Source organism: Camelus ferus, chromosome 3 (assembly GCF_009834535.1).
Source record: "Camelus ferus isolate YT-003-E chromosome 3, BCGSAC_Cfer_1.0, whole genome shotgun sequence".
NCBI classification, from domain to species: domain Eukaryota; kingdom Metazoa; phylum Chordata; class Mammalia; order Artiodactyla; family Camelidae; genus Camelus; species Camelus ferus.
Genome location: NC_045698.1, coordinates 35,299,792 through 35,321,774, shown reverse-complemented (window position 1 = coordinate 35,321,774; position 21,983 = coordinate 35,299,792). Strand labels below are relative to the sequence as shown.

The 21,983-nt window shown below is 40.9% G+C and overlaps 1 protein-coding gene and 1 long non-coding RNA gene across 3 annotated transcripts in view; one reads left to right on the top strand and one right to left on the bottom strand.

Annotated features, from left to right (window-relative positions):
• Nucleotides 1–21,983, bottom strand: part of SNX18 (sorting nexin 18) — a 233,651-nt gene that overhangs the window by 87,705 nt on the left and 123,963 nt on the right. The gene's annotated exons all lie outside the window — the stretch shown is intronic.
• The window catches only part of LOC116661010, a 130,553-nt gene that overhangs the window by 15,561 nt on the left and 93,009 nt on the right, over nucleotides 1–21,983 (top strand). Inside the window, exon 1 of one of the 2 annotated variants that reach the window (XR_004316778.1) lies at nucleotides 19,542–20,181. The exons of the other annotated variant lie outside the window; for it this stretch is intronic. This is a non-coding gene — a long non-coding RNA (uncharacterized LOC116661010). Of the gene's footprint in view, nucleotides 1–19,541; nucleotides 20,182–21,983 lie in introns of those variants that run through there. 2 annotated transcript variants of the gene reach the window in all.

Below are 21,983 nucleotides of genomic sequence, written 5' to 3'. Positions count from 1 at the left end.
AAAGATGGGGACAAAGCATTACAAAGCAGGTTAGCTAAGTGCTCCTAGTAACACGCACTACAGGAATTAAGGAGCAAAAGACCTCATTTTTTCTTACATATTCAGAGAACCTAGTGGCTGAGGTGTACTTAGAGGTAAATGCAAGGTTTCCACAGGCAAAGATGGTGGGGAAAGAACATTCCAGCCAGAGCGAATAGCTTGAATAAAGATACTAGTATTTGGAAAGACAAAATTCAACTTGAGGGCCAACTGTGTGCCATTGTCAACATCAGCCTCCTAAAGACCAGTCTCCCCCTTCTGTAAATATATCCAAGGTCACAGGTCAGTCTACAGCAGAGCCAAGATTCAAACCCAGGTCTGTCTGCTGCAAAATCTGTGCTTTCCCCACCATTCTGTGCAACCTCTTATGCAGACATAAGCAAGTGCAAGGCTATTCAGGAAGAGTTCTCTCCAAGCCAGATAAAACTCAATTTCAGGTAGTTTATTTTGAGGTTAATCCCAGAAACTTTGGTAAGAGAATGGGGAAATAAGACAGGGAAGGAAAAAGAACAAATGAAGAGTTTATTATTAAACAAGTTGCCACTAGTAGGTAACTAGAGCTGAATCCTGTTGGGGAATTCTGGGATCCAGTGTATAACCTGCACCTTGGAGTTATCTCCCCACAGGGTTAAGGAAGCTGGAGTAATTAGGTTTTCTAGCCATTAATTGAAGAATGCTGGGGGACGGTGAGGGGGTATTAATTCCCCAACACTTCCAACTTGCCATATAGGTGACAAAGTAAGCTCTGTAGACCACAGAGAACCCTCAGGCAAAGAAATGCAGGTGCTAGAAATTGGACAGACGTGTGCTTCACTGGTCAGGGTGAGGGAACATGGGGAAGGGACAAATGGTGGCTGCTACAGAAGCACAGATGACAGGAAAGCTCCATGAAGGCAGGGAAGATGTCTGTTCTATTTACCACTGTTTATCCACTGCCTGGCACATAAAAGATGTTCAATAAATGTGTGTGGGAGAAAGGAAGAGAGAGAGAAAGGGAAAATAGAGGAGAAATAGAAGTAGGCTATAACACTGCACATCTTAGTTGAACTCTTCCCCATAACTCCTTCAGAGAGAGCAATTCTACCTGTGGGCATGCATGTAGGGGTCAGAGGTTATTGGACATAGAATACTCACTAGCAATTGGAGAATGGTACACTTTCTTAATCCTGTGACTAGGGATGCCCACGCCTCTAGAGGTTCAGGTTGGCTCCAAAGGGGAGAGTATGCTGCTGTCAGCCAGGTAACCCTCACTACCTGGTCCGGGCGCCAGCTCTAATTTTCCAAGCATTAGACCCTGATGGACTTTCCACAGAAAGCACTTCTATTTGTTAGAAATGTACTTCCCTTTCCAGAAAAGCACAAAATGGATCCAGAAACTCCTTTATTAAATGAATTCTTAACCAGTATTTTTTCCCATCCCAAACCAACCCAAACAAATGAAAAGGTATTGAACTAGGGGTAATGTTAGCAACATGATTAATGTGGTAAACTAATGATATTTGGGAATTGGATGCCCTGAGATTAGATTCCAGATCTGCTCCTCTCTAACTGTGTGACCGTAAACAAGTCACTTTATCTCTCCAAGCCTTAATTTTCACATTTGCAAAATACATAATAATATTTACCTCACAGGTTTGGTGTGAGGATTAAAAGCAAAAACATTGTAAAGCTCCTAAAAGTATCTTAGCACACAAATGCTTACATAACATTAGCCTTTAGTGTTAAAAGAATTATTAAAAATCGTAAGATATTTCTTTGGGACACTAGTCTACCATCTTCTTGGTCTGCTGGCTTTCTGAATAAAGTAGCCATTCCTTTCTCTTCCCCCTAAAAAATCATAAGAAAACTATGAATACTCTGATAGGAAAAAAAAATGAGCAAAGGAGAATGTAAGCAATTTGGGAAAGGATAGACATTAGCCAAAATATCTGTGAAAGAAAGCTCAGCCTCACTAGTATTCAAAGATAAACAAATGAAACAACTTGCCCATTTTCCCCTATTTGATTGGCTTAGATTAAAAGTATCTTGCTATAGTAAAATCCCATTATAATGCCATAAGTGGGCCCCAAAAAACTAATCGTGTAAAATGCAAAGGTCACATCATGAGGGTAATGAAATGACTCCCGGGAACCTGCTGTAGAGAACCAACCCCAAATTGTCATGATTGCAGGATTTCAGTGACCCTGCTTTTGGGGAAGAGGCAGCTTCACATCTGCTGATGACACAAACATCTTTTCTGAGGGGAAACTGGCATTAAAGTTTCTTAACTCAGGACCAGTGATTCTACGTCTAGCAATTTAGTATTAAGAAGATCAAAGGTCACACCAAGATTCATGATTAAGAATTTTGACCCCAGCACTATTTAATAGTTGAAAATTCAAATTAACCTAAGTGTCTAAAAGCAGGACTTCTTTTAAATGAATAGCAACATATTTGTTAAATTGAATTCTGGGAAATTGTTTAAAACATATGTTTTTCATGAGTATTTAGTTGTACATGTAAATGTCATTAAATAAAATTAGGATACCATATATAGATATATATGCATATATTAATATAAAAGTATAGTCCCAACCTGTGTTTATGTGTCTAAATTTGTGTGTGGAAATACTTAGCTTTAAGAGTGGGATTATTAAGATTTTTATATTCCTCCTTACACTTTTTTTCTTATTTTCCAAGTTTTCTTTCTAATAAATTATATCACTTTGATAATCTGAAATAATTAAAATTGCTATGAAACAATCTTAAGAACAACAGAAGAGAAATACTTGGTCAGAACAGATGCGGGAATAAAGATGGTGTCCCTTCACTAGTAAGAAACCAGACACCCCATTTCTCAAGAAGAGCTCATTTCTTTCTTCCAATAAATATCGATAGTGTTCTAGCAGAGTGTCTCTTTCCCACTCCAGAGGGTCAGGAACTGTGTCTGTGACTACTATGTCCTCTACACTTAGCCCCATCATGTCCCACCTAGGGGACTCTGGGGAAGTTACTGAACTTCTGAGCCACGTTTCCTATCTGTGACCTGGTGGTTATGAGGCTCACCCAAGAAAACACAGAACTTACTTGGGCAGACTGTCTGGCCTACAGTAGATGTTTAATACATGGCCATTTCTTCTCTAATTGTACTCTTCACAGTGGCCCCTTGAAAGACTAAAAACATATAATAACAATCTGTGGTTGCACAGAACATTTTTGAAACTTATCTCTCAAACTTCCTGCAGTTTGTTTACTGGCAGTGGTGACTGGAAGAGTTAGCACCCAACAGCTGTTCCACCTCCTTCTGGAGAAGAGTTTTTCAGAGTTTGTTGATTATGTGGCATGACAAGAAATACGCTCATCCTTGTGATCCAGTTCGTATCTATACCTACCTAACTAAAACAGAAGTTTTATGAAATAACACTTTACCTTTACTACATGTGATACATTCAGATAGCTTCTATTTTATTATACTCTATTTCTTTTTTAAAAAAAATGCTAATCAGCCCAGTAAACTGATTTCACCATCCATTAGTGGATGATGAGCCACACTTTGAAACTTTGGTGACAAATGTAAAAACAGAGAGGTGTACTTACAATGCAGATTCCTGGGCCTTAACCTCAGAGAGCTGGCATGGGGACAGGGAATCTGCACTTTAACAAATTCTCCAAGAGATTCTGATACAGGCTGTTGGAGGCCCACACTCTGAGGAGCTCTGTTCTAGAATCTTGGTGTACTGCAGGCTCTGTAAATCTAGCGTTCTCCCATTCCAGTTTAGGTTCAGCCTGAGGTACACACACAAAAGATACAATGGCAGGAGTCTGGTGGAGGCCTCACTTCTGGCCTTCCTGTTGGCAAGCTGGGTCATAAAGGCATTTGGTTTTTCTGCCTCTGCAAAAGGCAAAGATGGAATTTTGGTGCCAAAGGCATGGAGCACCCAAGTTGCTGGTACTGATAATAGCAGGTGTGGCAGAATCCTGGCACCTGCCACGGTAGGGGCAGCTTCCTGATCAGAAAGGCTCCTCAAGGGTATCACTGGCAGCAGTGGTGGTGTGGTTTGGGAGCCAGCATTTTCCCATTCTTAATGGTAGACAGATGCTCCTTCGGAAGCCTTGTTCTGGGGTACAGCATTGGGAGTCATTCTTTTTTTTCTTTTTAAATTGAAGTACAGTTTATTTACAATGTTTTATTAGTTTCTAGTGTACAGCATAGTGATTCAGTTATACATATATGTATATTCTTTGTCATATTCTTTTTTATTATAGGTTTTTATTATAGGCTGTGTATAGCACAGTAGGACCTTGTTGTTTATCTATTTTATGTATAGTAGTTTGTATCTGCTAATCCCAAACTTCTAATTTATCTTCCCCCCTCCTTTCCCCTTTGGTAACCATAGATTTGTTTTCTATGTCTAAGAGTCTATTTCTGTTTTGTAAATAAATTCATTTGTATTATTTTTTTTTTAGATTTCACATATAAGTGATATCCTATGATATCTGACTTTCTCTGTCTGACTTAACTTCACTTAGTATGATAACCTCTAAGTCCACCCATGCTGTTGCAAATGGCAAATTTTCATTCTTTTTTATTGCTGACTAGTATTTCATTGTGTGTGTGTGTGTGTATATATATATATATATATATATATATATATATATATATATATATATACATACTACATCTTCTTTATCCAATCATCTGTCAGTGGATATTTAGGTTGCTTCCACATCTTTGCTATTGTAAATAGTGCTGCTGTGAATATTGGGGTGCGTGTATCTTTTTGAGTTAGAGTTTTCTCCAGAGATATGCCTAGGAGTGGGATTGCATATGGTAACTCTATTTTTTGTTTATTAAGGAATCTCCACACTGTTTTCCACAGTAGCTGTACCAATTTACATTCCCACCAACTGTGTAGGAGGGTTTGGGGAGTCATTCTTTAAAGGCACAACCTGAAGTTTGTTCTCTAACTTCCATTTTACACATTGTGCTGAATTACTTCTTGCTTGAATTAGCTAGATTCTGTCCTCTGCAGCCAAGCCTGAAATGATATCTCAGCCACAAAGCAAATCAATCTAACTGTTATAAACCTAACTCTTTTTTGACTCAAACTGGTCTCAGCTGCATGACTCTTTCACAAGACTTGGTAACCATCAAAGAAAATAATAAAATAAACCTAAAAATCTATCCTCAAAAGACAAATATTTCCTGCCATCAAGACCGCCCAGTAAAGGTTGCCACAAAGATCTTTTAGCAATGACAACATTGTTGGAACTGTTACATTGCCTCCAAAGGTGACCCTGTTAAAAGAAAAACACTCATTGGGATATTTGGCCAGTTTGTTAGGAAGTCAGAATACATTCATTTGGTAGCCATAGGAGGAAATAGAGGTAAAATAGAGAGGTAATACAGAGTATCTGTTTCCAAGGAACTCCCAGTCAGACAGCCAATCAAGCATCACACCAACCGTGACAAGTGCTCTAATGGGTTATGAACAAAGAGCAATTACTTAGCCTTGCTCTCCACACAGTGTCCAGGTGTTTCATTGCTCAAATGGCCTGAACTCACAGCCCCACTCCTAAAATGACATTTAATGGGAACACTTAGTATCCACGTGTCCTCAATAGTAATAATATGATAATCCCAAGGGCAAAGGGCTTTTAGGGAGTTGGCATGTCAAGATTAGAAGCTTTATACCAGGGACATGTGTTTAAGGGGGAGTCTGAGTACATGAAAACAATATTAAATCAACCTTATCTCTAAAAATAAGAGAAAAATCAAGTAAGTGAGGCCTTACAATTAAAATACCGATGTCGATTAACATAGTTTTTAGTGTGTGGATTTATGAGGTTGACGGTGGCAAACATGCCTACTCTATTTTTGCCTTGGGAATTGAATTATGGAAAAGGGGAAGATTAGTCCAAAGGCAAGTTGGTACCCTGGTACTGTAATAACACTGAAAAGGAGAAAAATGCCTCGCTGTCAAAAGGTTTGGTAAGAGAGGCCAGCAGAGACCAAGAGACTTGGCTATTACAATTCACTAGTTTTCTGAGCTCAGTAGAGAATAACACTGCTAGATATCCTTCATTTCCCCCTCTAGATGCACTCTCCATCCTTCTCCATGCTGATCCATGTGTTTTATGGACTGCTCATAAACTGAGAGCCTGGGAGGAACACATGGCGGGAGGGGAGTCGAGATCCACTATCCACCCTGCTCTGTTACTGGACGTTTATGGACCATATCAATAAGCTCCTTTAGTTCTCTGGCTTCTAGTTAGAGAGCCAATGTGATGCCCTGGCAGAGACTGGAGGAAGAGAGGAAAGTAGGGTTGAGGCATTATTCCTCTGACTCCTCTGGGAGGGAGACCCTGTGCTCCTCCAGCTGAGGCCAAGCTCCTGTGGGGCAGACAGCCCTACTTCATAGCTACAGTGCTGTCTTCCAGGGCCAGTAACTGTACCTGCCCCTGACCTAGGGTGGTAAGTGCTCTCTGCTATTGCTAACTGTGGGGGTGCTTCACCATTCCTTGCTGTTTTCTTTTAACCCAGTACATGTTTTGTAAGTCATCCCTTCAGTAAACTCTCCTCAATTTTCCCCCTTTGACATGTCCCTTGTTTCCCATGGAGACCCTACCTGGAAGGTTGTTCAGAGAAAAGAAAGTTTTCTCAGTGTTTAAACAGGGCCAATGGGAAGCTAATTCATCTGCTCTTCAAACACCTCAGGTAGCTCAGCTTCACTCTGGAAAGGATCCTAGCAGAGATGGTCACCTCCCCAGTGTGCTTACTAAGGGTTGGAACCAGTTAATGTGACATCAGTTTTAGATAAGAAAGTGGAGTAGACATTGCCCAATCTGCCAATTTGCTTAAGGACCAAAGGGGTAACACGGTCTTCTACTAACCTCTGAGAGCCTGGGGCTTCATGAATTAGACTGCTACCAGACTTCACATCTGCTACCCAGTGCAAAGTATGACAAAGGCTTTTCTTCTTTAGATTCTGCCTTTCCGCTAAAGTCACATCCCTATCCAGTTACTTAGAGCAATGCTACTCCAAGGAGTGTGGAACCACTGCTGGTATGCAAACTGATAAGGAACTTGCACTGAAATAAATCAGCTATGCTTAGCTGACTGACATTTTTTTTTTCCCGGTAGCAAGACCTCCCTGATGAAGGAAGCATGTGTTGATTTATATTCTCTCATAAGCTCTTTTTCTCATCACAGATAGGGAACAAACACTTCTCAGACTGGTATTTGGGTACTTGGACTAGCACTGACTTACAGTACTGTGAGACTGGGTCTGGGCAATCAACTAGGTCAGTGCTTCCCAAGTCGTACTCCATGGAATCCTAATCCTGTAAGACACCCTGTCCATTAAGATTGGGAAATTCTCAGAAATTCACAAAGTGCATGACCATGTTAATGACTCTGATAAGTCCTGGAATAAAATAATCGCTTACTTTTGTTTATCATAGAATTTCCCATACTTGTTTGAAATGACGTGGTCATGTCATGGCTTATTACCATTTATGAAAATAGTGTTCTGTGTGAAACACCCTTCAGAAAATGCCTAACCATCTGATCTCTAGAGTCTCTCGGGAAGATATTTATCTTCCTTAACTATCAATTAATCTCTAATACCTGAATAGTACTGAGTATTTTCATATGCATTTCCTCAATGAGTCTCATGGTTACACTGTGAGAAACAGGTCAGGAATTATAAGTCCCAATCTACACAGGAGTAATTGGGCAGGGGTGGGGATATCAGCAGATTACATGATTTGCTTAAGTTCAATGCAACTTGTGAAAAGTGAAGCTAGACTCTGACACCCAGATTACCAAACTCCAAAATCTATATTCCTTACAAAAATGCAATGACTCTGAACTAGAAAGAATCTTAGAGAATAATACGTCTAACTAGGAAAATAATACTCTTACAAAGGAGCAATTCAGTGCTAATGCAGTCAGGCCACTTGACATTTATAGTCTCTATCCTGAGGCAAAGAAAGGGGGTATGGGGCTTAATGATACTTGGTTAAAGTGGTTATCATATTCTGTCTATCCTTTCATGGTCAATTAAAAGAAGAAAGTGTGATTACTTTTGCGTTTTTAAAAAGGAGGCTTGAAAAATAATCTGATTATGATGTTCTCCATTCTCTGTGCTTGTTTCTAACCAGATTTTCATCTAATGATTTATCCCTTCATTCAGTAAACTTTTCTTGAGTACCTATTTTGGGCCAGACAATGTGCTAGGAACTTAGGAAATGTAATAACTATGACACATTTCTCATCCAAGCCAAATAAGAATCATCATTACCATCAGCAAATATGTATTGAGCATCTTGTGTAGAAGGCACTGGGACTGGGAGTTTCAGGGACCTATAACAAGGAATCACGTAGCAGGGTCCCTGTCCTTCAAGGGTTCAGTCTCCTTGAGGAGATAGCCATGCACATAAAAGGCTAAGCAACATTAAGCAATGCTAAGTGCCAGCTGAGTGGTATGAAGGGTTAGTGCAACCAGCATTCCAGAGACAAGGAGATCACTCTTGGTCTGGGCAGGTGGGGAGGCTGTCACAGTGGCATAATTGTGGTCAAAGCTAATAATAACTGTACTATAAACCACAGCATTGCAAGGGAGATGGAGTAATTTCTTTGAGAGAATGAAATCTTTTTGGTTTAAATCGACCTCATGGAAATAAATCTAGCACTTCAAGAGTTTCAGATTTCATTTATGTCATAAAGGTTCTTTTGAGGGGAACTAGCTCCTGAAATAAGGAACTCATGTCTCCAGACTGAAGTCATCTTGAATGGGAGAGATGAAAGTTCACAGTTCTTTTGAAAATTATTCAACATTAATTGTGTTTGGCACTTTTTAAATAAGGAAAATTATCCTAAACTGGATGGTTCAGATTCCATTGTTATCTGTGAAAGGCTTTTCTCATGTAATTACTATGTGCTAGCTTTCTAATTATAGGGGAGACCTGAATTTTCTTCATATCACTGAAAATAACTGCCTCTCCTGTGTTGAAAAAAAAATACTTGACTTCGCCTGTCTTTTCTCATCCCCAAATAACCTCTCAAAAGCTCATCCCACTTCAAGTAAATTGTGAAGAACTTAAAAATGAAAATGACATTGATGATGCAGGTATTTCTATAGCTTTATTTTTAAAAGTCTGGGGATCACATCCTGTTAGTTCTAGCAAAATTATGATAATTTAATATGAAATCTTATATTTACATAGTTATGTTCTAGATGGAAAATCAGATCCATGCATAATGAGAGTTTCTGATTTTATTTAAGTTTTTTAGAACCATGAAGCGCTAATATATGACTCTGTTTGACGCAACTTCAACCGACAAAATAAGCTTGTTAGTTTGAGACACTGAATAAGATGTCTCTTGATCTCCCTTGAATTCTCATAGACAATGCCACAGGGTTTGGCCACAGATAAAAGCACTAAAAGTTTCCTCCCTTCCAGTAAGAACTTAAAAAAAAAACAAACTAGGTGAAATTAATTTTTTACTTTTTTTTCTTATGAAATCAAAAAGCTAAAAAATAAGGGACTTAATTTGCAAAAATCTAGACAGCAAATCCTAGGTAGGTAAACTGAGCACATGAAGCCAATTGTCAAACCTGAAGACAAATGCAAAGCTGAGATGCTATTTTGGTGGCTTCACAAAGCAAAAAAGGAAGACGTTAAAGCCTGGGGCGCACGAAAGGTGGGGAAGTTCCACTTTCTCCTAGTATATATTAAACTTGGATCCAAAGGCCTGTACTTTCAAGCAAATGAAGGGCAAACCAGCCCTTGTGTGAATTTGCAACCCAGGTCTGGCTCACCTAGATGGTCCAAAGAACCACAGGCCTTGAACATGGACTAAGCAGGGCCCTTACTGGTAAAGCCCCAGTAACAGATAAAAATATTCTCCAGAGGAAAAGTCCCATCATCTATGACATCAATCACTGCTAAATTATTTTTTAATTACAGTCACCAGCACATGGTCAAATATGATCAGTTGCATATGCATAACCCAGACAACATAAGCAAAAACAAGCAGAATAACAGAAAATAGAACCAGATCACAAAGACTTTAAAATTAGAATTATAAAATACACACTATAAAATATCTGTGGCTTCCTATGTTTAGAAAAAATAAACATAGATCTCCAAAGAATAAAAAGCTATAAAAAGGCCAAAACCAACTACCAAATTTTTGTAAAAACAAAGAAACAAACAAAATGCATTCAAACACCTCCAAACATATTCCAGCAGAGCTGTACCAGCACAGATTGAGAAATTTACATGAATGTCTCCACTTATAAGCCTGGATAAAGTAAAAGTGGCTGGACACTACCTTTGAAAGATGAGTGCCTCCTCACCTCACTTTGGGTCATAAGGCTGTACTTTAGGAACAGGTTATCGATCCCACCCACCCTCCTTTTTCAAGAATGCAGATTTGGATGAAACTATACTTTTTTGATTACAGGTCACATAAACCAAGAATATCCACTAGCAGTGCTGAATAGGCAATAGAGTGTTCCTTGTGAAGAAATACCTTGCCTAGTGTGAGAGAGGAAAGCTTACACAACTCTTGAGTGTATTCTTCCTTTTGTATTTCCCTCAAAGGTGAGAAAAGCACAATTCTTCTACTGCAACTCCTTCACTTCCACGTCATTTAATATGGTAGATGGTGCAACGCTCTTATAGGAATGAAAGACTTATTCCTACAGGAAGGGCAGACAAACTGTCTTTGGCTGTCCTCCCCAAAGGGATGGCCTCAGGCAAAGAAAGACTTACAAATATACACAAACACACAGCCTTACCTCCTTCCTGTTCCTGGGTAGTCCATCTCCAATGACTAATCAAGAGGTAAAAAGTATTTTCCCTCCTCTCCCCAACATGGGGACCTCTGAATATGATTCCATCTTCAGAACTCCCTATAGGATTGACTGTGTCTTCCACTGAGATATCCAGCATTGAAGTTCAACTTCTGGTGCCCAATCCTGATTTCTTCTCTTTTCTTCTGCTGGTGACAATCCCAAGAGCACACATTCAGAAACAGCCTACACAGTGGTCTGTGTTCAAGTTTGCTACAGGGGACCAGTTTATGACTCGAGCCTTCACTGATTTGATTGTCTGGACCTTATTGGGGTACAAAAGTTTCTTTTTCAGAGGTGCTCTGATTGTAAGAACTTTTATTTAAGTAATAGGAAATCTCTGTTGTTCTTTCTGCTAATTTGGACAACCTTTCAGAAAATTTCTTGTAAATCACTCTGCAAGGACCATCAAGATTTTAGTACATGTCCTTCCAAATCCATCCCCCAGTTCTTCTCATATTCAACAAACAACTTCAGGGGAATAGCAGAGTCCTGATTCTTAGAGACGAAAACTAGTACCTGTTCCTAATCATAGCTGAGGACGCTCAATAGAGTCAAAGTCTTGGATTTTTAGTTTTCTTAAGAATCCAGGTTTTTTTCTCTTCCTGAGAATGGGCCACTCCAATGCCAGTAGTATCTGTAACTGAGTGGGAATTGTAGGATTATTTCTAAGATAACTATCAGTCATCTTGTGAAGAGAGGTGTCTCTGAAGATCCCTGGGAAAACCACTGTTCGATCAGGTTGCTTTAATTAAAATCAGTAAGTGACTAAGGTCTTACAACGGAGGTTGGTAGACGCAAAGTGTCACCAGAAAAAGCCCACAAAAGATGAATATAGGTCTTCTTTTGTGCTTAGTCTAGTTTCACTTGCCTGTAGGGGGCCGTGTGCAGAGGCCTTGCACGTATCACTTTGGTGCAGAACAGCTTTGCCGGACACCTCAGCTTGCTCATGTGGAGAAGTACTGTGAACGGCCCCTCAGCACAAGATGGCGGGGAGCGCCGAGCGCACGGAGGCTGGGGCGCTTCAGTCTGCAGTGCTGTGAGAAACCCGCGCCTGCGCACCACTCGCGCAAGCGCCGCCCCCTTGCCGCTGAGGAGAACCCTGCGGGGCAGCCGCCAACAGCCGGTCTGCCGGGAGACGGCGTACTCTAGAGCCGAGCGTGCGCCTCTGCATTCTTCCGTCGAAGAATAAAACCTTCCTTTGCTTCTGAACCGATCTCGGTTTGTTCTATGGACTGGAAGGACACTGGGCAGAAGGACCCTTGTGGGAGACTGACTGGAAAAGGTCAGTAACAAAAGTTTCATTCCTTCACCCACTCTATCCTTCAAATCACTGAAATTAGAATCTGATTAAATTATTATCTGAGGAAAATACACATCCATAGCCCTTTCCCCCCAGCTTTATTGAGGTATAATTGAGGATATTTACGCGTACGTGATAATTTGATACACATTTACATTGTGGAAGGATTCCCCCTCCTTGAACTAACACAATGGTCACCTCACACGTTTAACTTTTTTTTCTCTTTTGGTAAGAATATTTAAGTTCTACTCTTTTAGCAAATGTTAATTGTACAATACAGTTTTATCAACTCTGGTCACCATGCTGTAGGTCGCATCCTCAGAATTTATCATTTTACAACGGAAAGGCTTTCATCAGGACCATAGCATTAGGAGGTTAGTATCATCAAGCCGTGGCAGCCAGTTTAATACTGACACCTTTTGCGCTTGTCCCCTCCAGATCCATGGAGATGCAGCCTCGCAGCTTTAGATCCTTTGTTAGTTTTACAAATGAGTTTTATTTTCATAATGCATACTAGATTTAGGAACATCTTTTTGGGGATATTTATCTGTGTATTTATTTTTATTGAAGTATAGTTGATTTACAGTGTTGTGTTAGTTTCTGGTGTACAGCATAGTGATTCAGTTATACATATATACATATTCTTTATCATTATAGGTTATTACAAGATAGCGAATATAGGGACATCTAAAACATCTATTTTTAACAAGTAAAATCATATTAAAAACCAACAGAGCTGGGGTGTTTTTCCGTTTAAGGGTGGCAGTAGCAGAGCACTGGGGAAGTTTAACTGTTGTTTTACTGGTTTCAATGAAACGAAGATGTTGAGGATTATGAGCTCTCTTGACAGATTTATTTACCTTCAGATGCATGTATTGGTCTGGGGAGGGATGGGGTTAAAAGAGAAAAGGGACCTAGGAGACTAAAGGCTTGTGGTAAGGACAACCCACAGGGAACTGCGGGCATCCCGCGATAACATTCCACGGCATTCCGCAAGTTACGCTGCATATTGGTTCCTTGGAACCCAGAGTTCTGGAGAGACTTGCCCCAAGCTGCCAATCAAAGGAAGAAGTAACCACCCAGGAAGGCAGATTAGTAATAGTGACACCGTCCCCTCAAGTTCAGGCGGAGAGGCCGTGGTCGGTGGGCCTGTAGTGCGGGGTCTTGGCCGTCCTGTCCCCATGTTGCCCGCTCTCTGGGGCCTGGTCCTCACTGCCACCTCCAGGGCCGGGAGACTGCCCTCCGCGCTCGGCCCGCCCATATCAGCGGGTCTGGTCCCGGCCGGCAGCTGCAGGAGGCAGGGTGGCTGGAGCCGGAGAGCGAGCCCAGCCGCAGAACTGGTGAGGCGCGCCCCTGGCCCCTGGGCCTAGGTCACCTGGTGGTTGGGCTTGTCCTCCATGAGAGGTAAAGACAATAAGAGAAGGAGGAGATGAGAAGTGAAAAGGAACTTCTCCAGCCCTGGGAGCATGTGTCTGAGGGGACATTCTGATCTGAATGTTCGAAAGTCAGCAAGGCTTTCCTGAAATTCACCTTGAGAACCCGGCTGAGGAGCTGAACATTAGTTCTATTTTGACTTTGCCTCAAAGTATCAAAACATTCACTTTCTCATTATGTAGGATAAGGTTGAGAAGACTTTCAATCAGGCAGTATTTATAAACTGCTTGAGATCCTTATGCGATGAAAGAAATTTTTATCTAGATACCTGCTGTTTGGAATGTTTTCAGGAGCCTGAGGGTCTGGGTGTTTCTTGGCCATAGAACTTCACAGAATTAAGTAAAACTGGCCTGCATTGGACCAAAGAGAAATTTGCTTTTTGCTTTGGAGATGAGGGGGGAAGACAAAGGGGAGAAAATGCAAGGAGGAAGAGGCAAGAGCACAGAGCACAGTGGAGAGAGATGAGGGCCAGGTCCAACAGCCCAGTCGCCCGGCCTCACAGGCCATTGAAGAGATGCTGGGGGCTGCCCTTCATATGAATTTCTGTGCCTTGCTGTGTCGTGAGACTCCATTTCTGCTCCAGAACCATCCATAAAGACTTATCTGTTCATATTTCTTTTTGGTAGAACTCAGAGAAGGGGTGGTGGTTTTATAGGCAGAGAAGGAAGACCTCATGGGAAACTGGGCTCCCAGGAATTCATGAGATTCCTAGGCTTCTGACAGCTCTGGATTTGGGAGAATGGGGTCAAATTAATTTGGTTTCCAACTCCAAAAGACAGGGACCCACTAAGTAACTTCTGGGTCACGTAGGTAAAAGAAAATTAAATACCATTTAACTTGTATTCTAGAATACAAAAGAATACTCTCTTCCTTTTCCAATACAGTTAGTTTTGTAATACCGTTAGTGCTGAGCTCTGTATGGCACAAAAGTGGAAAAAAACTGGCCCTCCTTTCAGATGGGGCGAGCACGTAAATTAATGAATTCCATACAAGAGGGTGATTAACAGAGCTAAGAGGAAAGGTAATGTTAGTGGGTAGGAAGGAGGAACTTTGAGGAGTACAGGTCATGCCTCTATCAACAAGATATAAAGAAATCACTACAGTGTCGTCTGCCTAGAGCCTCCTCCTTGAGGAGTCAATTCTTAGCACAGATTTTGTTAAGTCTGGAATGTTTGGAAGTCTTTTTTAGGGTACTGTGGTTTTCTGAGTATTTCTTTCAAGGACTTTGTGCCTCGTGAAAAATCTTCTGTATTTCTGTGGGAGTGATTTCTTAAGAAAAACAACAATAATAATAAAGATATTTTGTGACTCTTGGGTTACCACCTCAAGGGGAAAATAAAGAAAATATTGTATAGAAAGTAATTGCAAAGTCAGTGGTGCCTTCATCAAATGGCCCCTTTGCTCCGGATGCGGGCCTTCTAGGGGAATCAGAAGAAGATTTCTTCCTGGTCAGATAGGTCTGCAGCGCTGCTCAGGCCATGTAACCCAGAGTATCTCACTATTAAGGGAAATTCTGAATCAGGGAACACAGGCATTTACAGATTTTTTTCTTTCTATTCTTCTAACATCTATACCTTGTATACTTTTGCTTTAAAGATGTTCGACGTATTTTTTTCTAATGGCTTATTGTGTGTTATGATGCCCTGATGGATTTAGAATGAAAAGTTTCAGATTCAAATTCTGACTATTTTACAAGCTGGTTGTGTGAACACAAGCAAACCACTACTCTATGAAGCCTCAATTTCTTCATCTATAAAACGGACTGCTGATAACATCTGACATTTTGAAAAGCCTTTCTTGGGCTCAACCCAAAGTGCTGTCCAACTGGCAGTCCTTAAATCAAGCCTTTGAGAACAGTGGGAGAGTATGTAGTCTGTTAGCTTATTATTTGTGTAATTCTCTTTGACTCTACCTTTTCTAACCCTTTCTATATTCCATGCACTGTATCCAATGCTTGAGTCTGTTGTCTCATTTATTTTCACCACCACCCTATGAATTCAGCACTACCATCACCCCATTTTATAACCAGAGACACCAAGGCTTCATTCAGGTTAAGCAGTTGCCTGTGGTCATCCAGCTGGGAACCCAGACAACCTAACCCAGAGCCCATACCTTGGAGCCTCCTCCAGAAAGTGGCCACACTGTTCTGTCCCGAGTCTCCATCTAAAGCTCTCCTCACCCCTCATCTTGCACAGACATGGAGCCCTCCTGCCTGGAAAGACTGATGGAAGTTGCTCAGTACCATCCTCCCACTTATATTGGCTATGTCACCAGCATCTCTACTTGCAGAAATCTCTGAGTGGTGTCATCTCAGGCCCTTGGGTGAAAAGATTTGATGCAGAAACTGTGAGCTTCCTCCAGTGTTTGGAAAGTTTTGCGAGATGAATGGTGTCATTGGTCTTTCTGGGCTTGGTGCTGGAGCCCCTTGTGTTTATGAGACAAGGGATGATGAGCTGCCTGGCTCCTCCCCAGTTGGCAGGCAGCAGCAACCATTTCTCACACCTAATTGGAGACTGCAACAACACAGTGCCAGCTCTCCAAGACCAGGCTTTGCCATTCACTGCCAAGTGATGGAAAACCCTCTGACCTGCCTCCTGATTGTTTTTAAATTAAAAGGTACTTTAGGGACAATTGAAATTCCCCCAAGTGCTTGTCTGAATGATTTTGGCAGCTTCTCCCAAAGTGCTCTGGCTCCTAGCGCAACCACCCAGCCTCAGACTTTCCACCCTGTGCAAGCCCACGCCCTGCCTGTTTTCTGAGCGAATGCTCTAGGCACTGAGCCAGCTCCTTGCCTGCTAAGGCTCTCTCCTGCCCAGCAGAGCTGACACCTTTGCCCCAGGTCGGCCAGTGGAAAGAGAAGCTGGTGAAGGGCCCTAGAGTCTGCTCTGGGTTTTGAGAAGAGCACCTCCCAGAGACTCTGGTTGGACAGCACACCTGTGAGCACTCGAATGAGATGCTTCAGGGGTCTTCGCTAGACCTGTCTGCCAGGGAGCACCCTTGCTGACTGAGGGATGCTGCTTTCACAGAACCCTTGGGGGTTTTCCTTCTTGCCCTCGAGGATCAGAGCCATAGGCAGTCAAAGCTGAAAGCAGCACTAGGGAGAACCCACTCCAACCCCAAAGTAGGCCTATGGACATGGGCAAGTGGCCTCTTGTTTAGCAACGAGTCCAGTGCAGAACTGGGACTGTGATCTGGGCCTCGTGTGGCCCAAGCTGTGCTCTGTCGCCACCCTTGTCTTCCGTGCCTCATTCTGCCACTGGATGGCTATTCTCCTCACCTCTTTCTTTCTGCTGGAAAGATAGGTTTATGGGCTATAATTTGAAGATGGAGAAAGTTATGGGAGGCTCTGGAATCTAAATGGTCCATGTAAAGATGCAACTGAAAGAAGATAATATAAGAATCCATTTCTGTTTTAAAATGACTGTAATTATCTGACGTAATGCAGATCCTACTCCCCTCAAAGCTGTTTTAGGGTCAGGATGTACTGAGTTGACTTTTTCTGTTCTTTCCCGACCATCCATGTTATTATCATTTCATCATTGTCCCAATGTTCTTTTCTTCCTTTCCTTTCAGTGGGCCCTTTCAGGGCATTTTGTCATGTCCCAAAGCTGTAACTAGTTTTTCCTCCTTGCCTTCTCCTTTCCCATTTATACTCTCCCATTGGTGTTACTGGTTTGGCATTTTACACTCTTGACCATCTTCTCCCTGAAAGTCTCTTTCCCTCAGCTTTAACGAGACCACACTCTGTGTTCCTCCTACCACTCTGGCTGCTTGTTCTCAATTTGTGGGCATTTCTTCTTCTGGGAGTTCTTCCCTGAATGTTAGAACTTTAGTTGGGTCCATCCTTGGCTTGGTCCATCTCCTCTCCTTACTACATCCTCTTTTAGAGTAAGCACTTCCATGGTTTTCCTACTGTACCTGCACACATGATTGTAGTCGACTGTTGAGTTGGGTTTTGTAGTAGATTTTCAAGGCCCAACAAGCTTCCTAATTTCCTGCCTCTAGTAACAAACCCTCTTTCCCTGGCCTGTGACGCATCTGGGCTGAGCTAGTCATTGCACAGCATCCTCTTATTGGGTTATGTTCTCACTCTTGGACCAAACATGGCTATCCTGGCTATTTTCCATTGGTATCTTCTCACATCCACCAAGGATCGATTCTCCATCCTTTTCTGTCTTGCTCTGATCCCTAGGAGGCTGATTCTTACAGGCTGCAGCAACCAAGCTCCCTTGCCCTCTGGATTTGGCAGTGGGAGATAGCAAGAATCAGGGGATGGAGAGAGAAAGAGCAGTCAAAATATGTGACACCAGAATGGAGAGTCAAACCAGTAATGCCAAAGAGGACGAAGCTGATATGACCATTAAACCATAAGAGTAGGAAGAGTCATGTGTATGTGTGGGTTCATGAGTGCCTGGGCACAAATAAGATATGAGGCTGAGACCCAACTGACACCCTTTCCGGGGCTAAGCCTACATTTCTACCAGATTGCTGTGCCTGAATGACACATGGACTCCTCAAACCCAACCTGCCAATTCTGCCAACCCGAGCTTATCCTTCTCCTGTATTCCCGACAGTATCAGCCACCTCACCTTTCAAATTGTAAATCTCTTAGATTGTCTTTGATTCTTCCTTTTCTCTAATTTCTCACATGTCCCAAGATCTGTCAGTTCCCCCTGAAATGTCTTCCTCTCCATCCCCACTCCTTTGCTATAGTGTGAGCCCTTCATAACACTTACTTATCTTGTTGCCACTGCTTCTTAACCAGGTTAATTGGTCTCCTTATCCCCAGACTTACTCCAAAATAATCTACACATTGTCACTGGAGATATTTCTTTCTCTTTTATTACTATGAAATATTTCAAAGTAGAGGGAAGTACATTACACTTATGTACCCACCATACAGTTTGCTTTTTTAAAAAGAGGTTTAATAAAATGTGGCAAAACATTTAGAAAAAAAAAAAAAACATTTCAGATATAGTTTAAGCTTCCTCTGTATCTCTCCCAATCACATTTCCCTTCTTTTCTCCTCGTAGGAGCCAACACCATCTTCAATTTTCTATTTATTTTTTAATAAAAATTTTTTTTTGATGTTTTTAATGGAGGCACTGGGGATTGAACCCAGGATCTTGCACATACTAAGCACACACTTTACTACTGAACTATACCCCTACCCCTCCTGTTTATTTTTCACAAGAAATGTTTTTTACCACATATATATGCATCCATTAACAATATTTAGTAAAAATATATATATATATTTAGTATGGTTTTGCTTATGTAAAATCTTTATAGAAATGATATAAGCTGTATGCTATCCATCTGCAAGTTACTTTTCTCATCAATGTGTTTTTAAGAGATTTATACCTGTAGATATTTGTAGCTTTATTTCATTAATTTTAGCTACTATAGAATCTTCCATTGTGTGAATATACTACAACTTGCTTATATGCTCTTCTGTTGATGGGTATTTATGTTATTTCCAGTTTTTCACAATGATAAACATGCCACAAATGAACTTTCTTATCTGTATATCTTTGTATATGTGTAAAAGTCTCTGAGAGGTAGACACATGGAATAAAATTGATGAGTCTAACAGCAGACACATCTTCATCTTGATATGTTATCAAATTATTCTCCAGATTCTCTTAGTAATAAGAATTACCATTTCATACTCATCAGACTGACAAAAAAAAAAAAGTCTAACACCCCCAAGTATTAGAGATATTCTGGAGAACTGAGATCTCACAGTTGTTTTAATTTGCATTTTCTTACTTACTAGTAAGATGGTGCATTGCTCATATTTATTTACTATTCTGGGTTCCTCTTATGTGTGTTGCTGGTTTATATCCTTAGCACATTTTTCTATTGAATATTTATTGGCTTCTTTTTCTATTGATGTAGGAATGCTTCTTATGTGCTGGATATTTTTCCTTTGGTCATTATGAGGGTCAGTTTTCTTCTCCCAGTCAGTGGCTGGTATTTTCACTCTGATAAATTTGACTGCATTAAAAATTTTTTTATTTATATTTTAAAAAACCCCACTATAAATAATATTTTCCTTTGCGGTTGATTCTTTCATGTCTTATTGAAGAAATCCTTTTCTACCTTGAGATCATAAAAATATTCTTATGTGTTTTTTCTTACACAATTGTAATCTGATCAAGGCTGGAAAACTGTAACAGTTCAAATAACAGGAGCTAGTCAACATGTCATTAGAAAACAAACAACAAACAAATTCAAAAGAGTGCCTCAGGAAACCCCACCATTTTCTTTTGAGCTGTGCGACCCTTAGAGGGTCACTGAGCTTCTCCTGTGTTTGTCCCTGGCTGATTGGGAAGCCCTGAACAGATGCCAAGGCGGGCTGCTCTTCACATGACTGCCCTCGACTGCTCTCCCAGTCCTTCCTCTGGCATTTTCTGGGTTTGTGAAGTCTCCGCTGCAGTTAAAATGCCATCTTCCACATCCTGGACTAGGACAACCTTGTGCTGACCTGGACGACTCAGCTGGAACATGGCAAAAAACACTCAGAACTTCGAATCTGAGCTGGCTTCATTTTTTCAAGTAAGTGGGGTTACGGAGCCCCTGCCAGGAAGACAGTATGAGGAATGGGTTATTATAATGGATCCAAAATGAAGCCCTGGATTCCTTCAGGGGAGAGGTGGGGAGAAATGGGATATTGGTTCCCCCTCCCTCAACCACATTCTTGGTGTTTAGAGATTCTGGATGATCAGTCAGGACTTGGTCTAGGAAACTTGGAAACAGAAAAGAGATGAAGTTTGTTTTGAACTGAACTTCAGCTCTTGCCATTCTGCAACTCTAACTCCTTTTTTGGTGCTCCTTCTTTTTCTCCTACGTCATGTCCTTAGCACCCCTCACCCTCACCACACATCACCCTTTCTTATTCTGCCTACCAAAACCTGCACTCCAAACAGCACCTGGCACACAGCAGGCCTCAATAAATGTGGCCATTATCAGCAAGGAATAAAGGACTAGCATACTTTGTTGTGTACTTTACATGTACTTCCTATTATCATCATGCCCATTTTACAGTTGAGGAAACTGAAGCAAAAGAAGTTAAGTAATCAACCTATGTTTATGAAAATATTGACAAAAGGAGCCTAGACTCACACAAAAATGGAGCTCATTCTCTGAACAACTCTGGCTTCCCAAGCTGTATTCCAGACTGAGGCAGCAGAGGGGAGGTTGATCACCCAAAGTCACACAAACACCTACTCCCCACCCAGGCAGTGGCTGAATTATCCTTACCACAGAGCCCCATGAGTGCATATGTGAGTGCTGTGCCCGAGGAATGGGGATCAAGGGAAATCAGTGGGCAGTTGAGACATAGGATTTCAGAATGTGGGCTCTGAGAAACAAAGAGGGGGGAAGAAGACTGAAACAAAAACAAAAACAAAACCCAACAGAACAGAATATCCAAGAACCATGGAACAACCATAAAAGGTGTAACACAGGCATAATGCAAATAGCAGAAAGACAGAGAAGGAAGGAATGAAGGAAGGAATAAAGGAAGGGAAAAAGGAAAAGAAATATTTGAAGCAATAATAACTGAGAAATTACCCCCAAATTAATGTTATATACCAGCACACAGACCCAGGAAGCTCAGAGAACACAGCTCAGGATAAATACTAAGTAAATACTAAGTACTAAGTAAATACTAAAAATAACTATATAAACAAACAAACATGCAACCCATTTAAAATATGTATGTTTGTTTGCTTGCTTTTTAATTGAAGTACAGTTGATTTAAAATGTTGTGTTAGTTTCTGGTGTACAGCATGGGTGGACTTAGAGGGCATTATTCTAAATGAAATGTTAGAGAAAGACAAATACTGTAAGATATCACTTACATGTGGAATCAAAAAATACAACAAACTAGTGAATATAACAAAAGAAACAGACTCACAGATGTAGAGAAGGAACTAGTGGTTACCAGTGGGGAGAGGGAAGGCGGAGGGGCAAGATGGAGGTAGAGGATTAAGAGGTACAAACTATCAGGTATAAAATAAGCTACAAGGTTGTATTGTACAACATGGGGAATATAGCCAATATTTTGTAATAACTATAAATGGAGTATAACCTTTAAAAATTGTGAATCACTATATTGCATACCTGTAACATACAATATTGTACATCAACTATACTTCAGTTAGTAAATATAATATTGTAAAATAAATACATAAATAATGTTAAAAAATACTAAGTACTAAAAGATAAATACTTAAAAACCTATGCCCAGGCACATCATAGTCAAACATCAGAAAATCAAAGACAAAGAAAAAAATCTCGAAAGAATCCAGAGGCAAATAACACCTTGCCTATAGAAGAGCAAAAATAAGAATTAC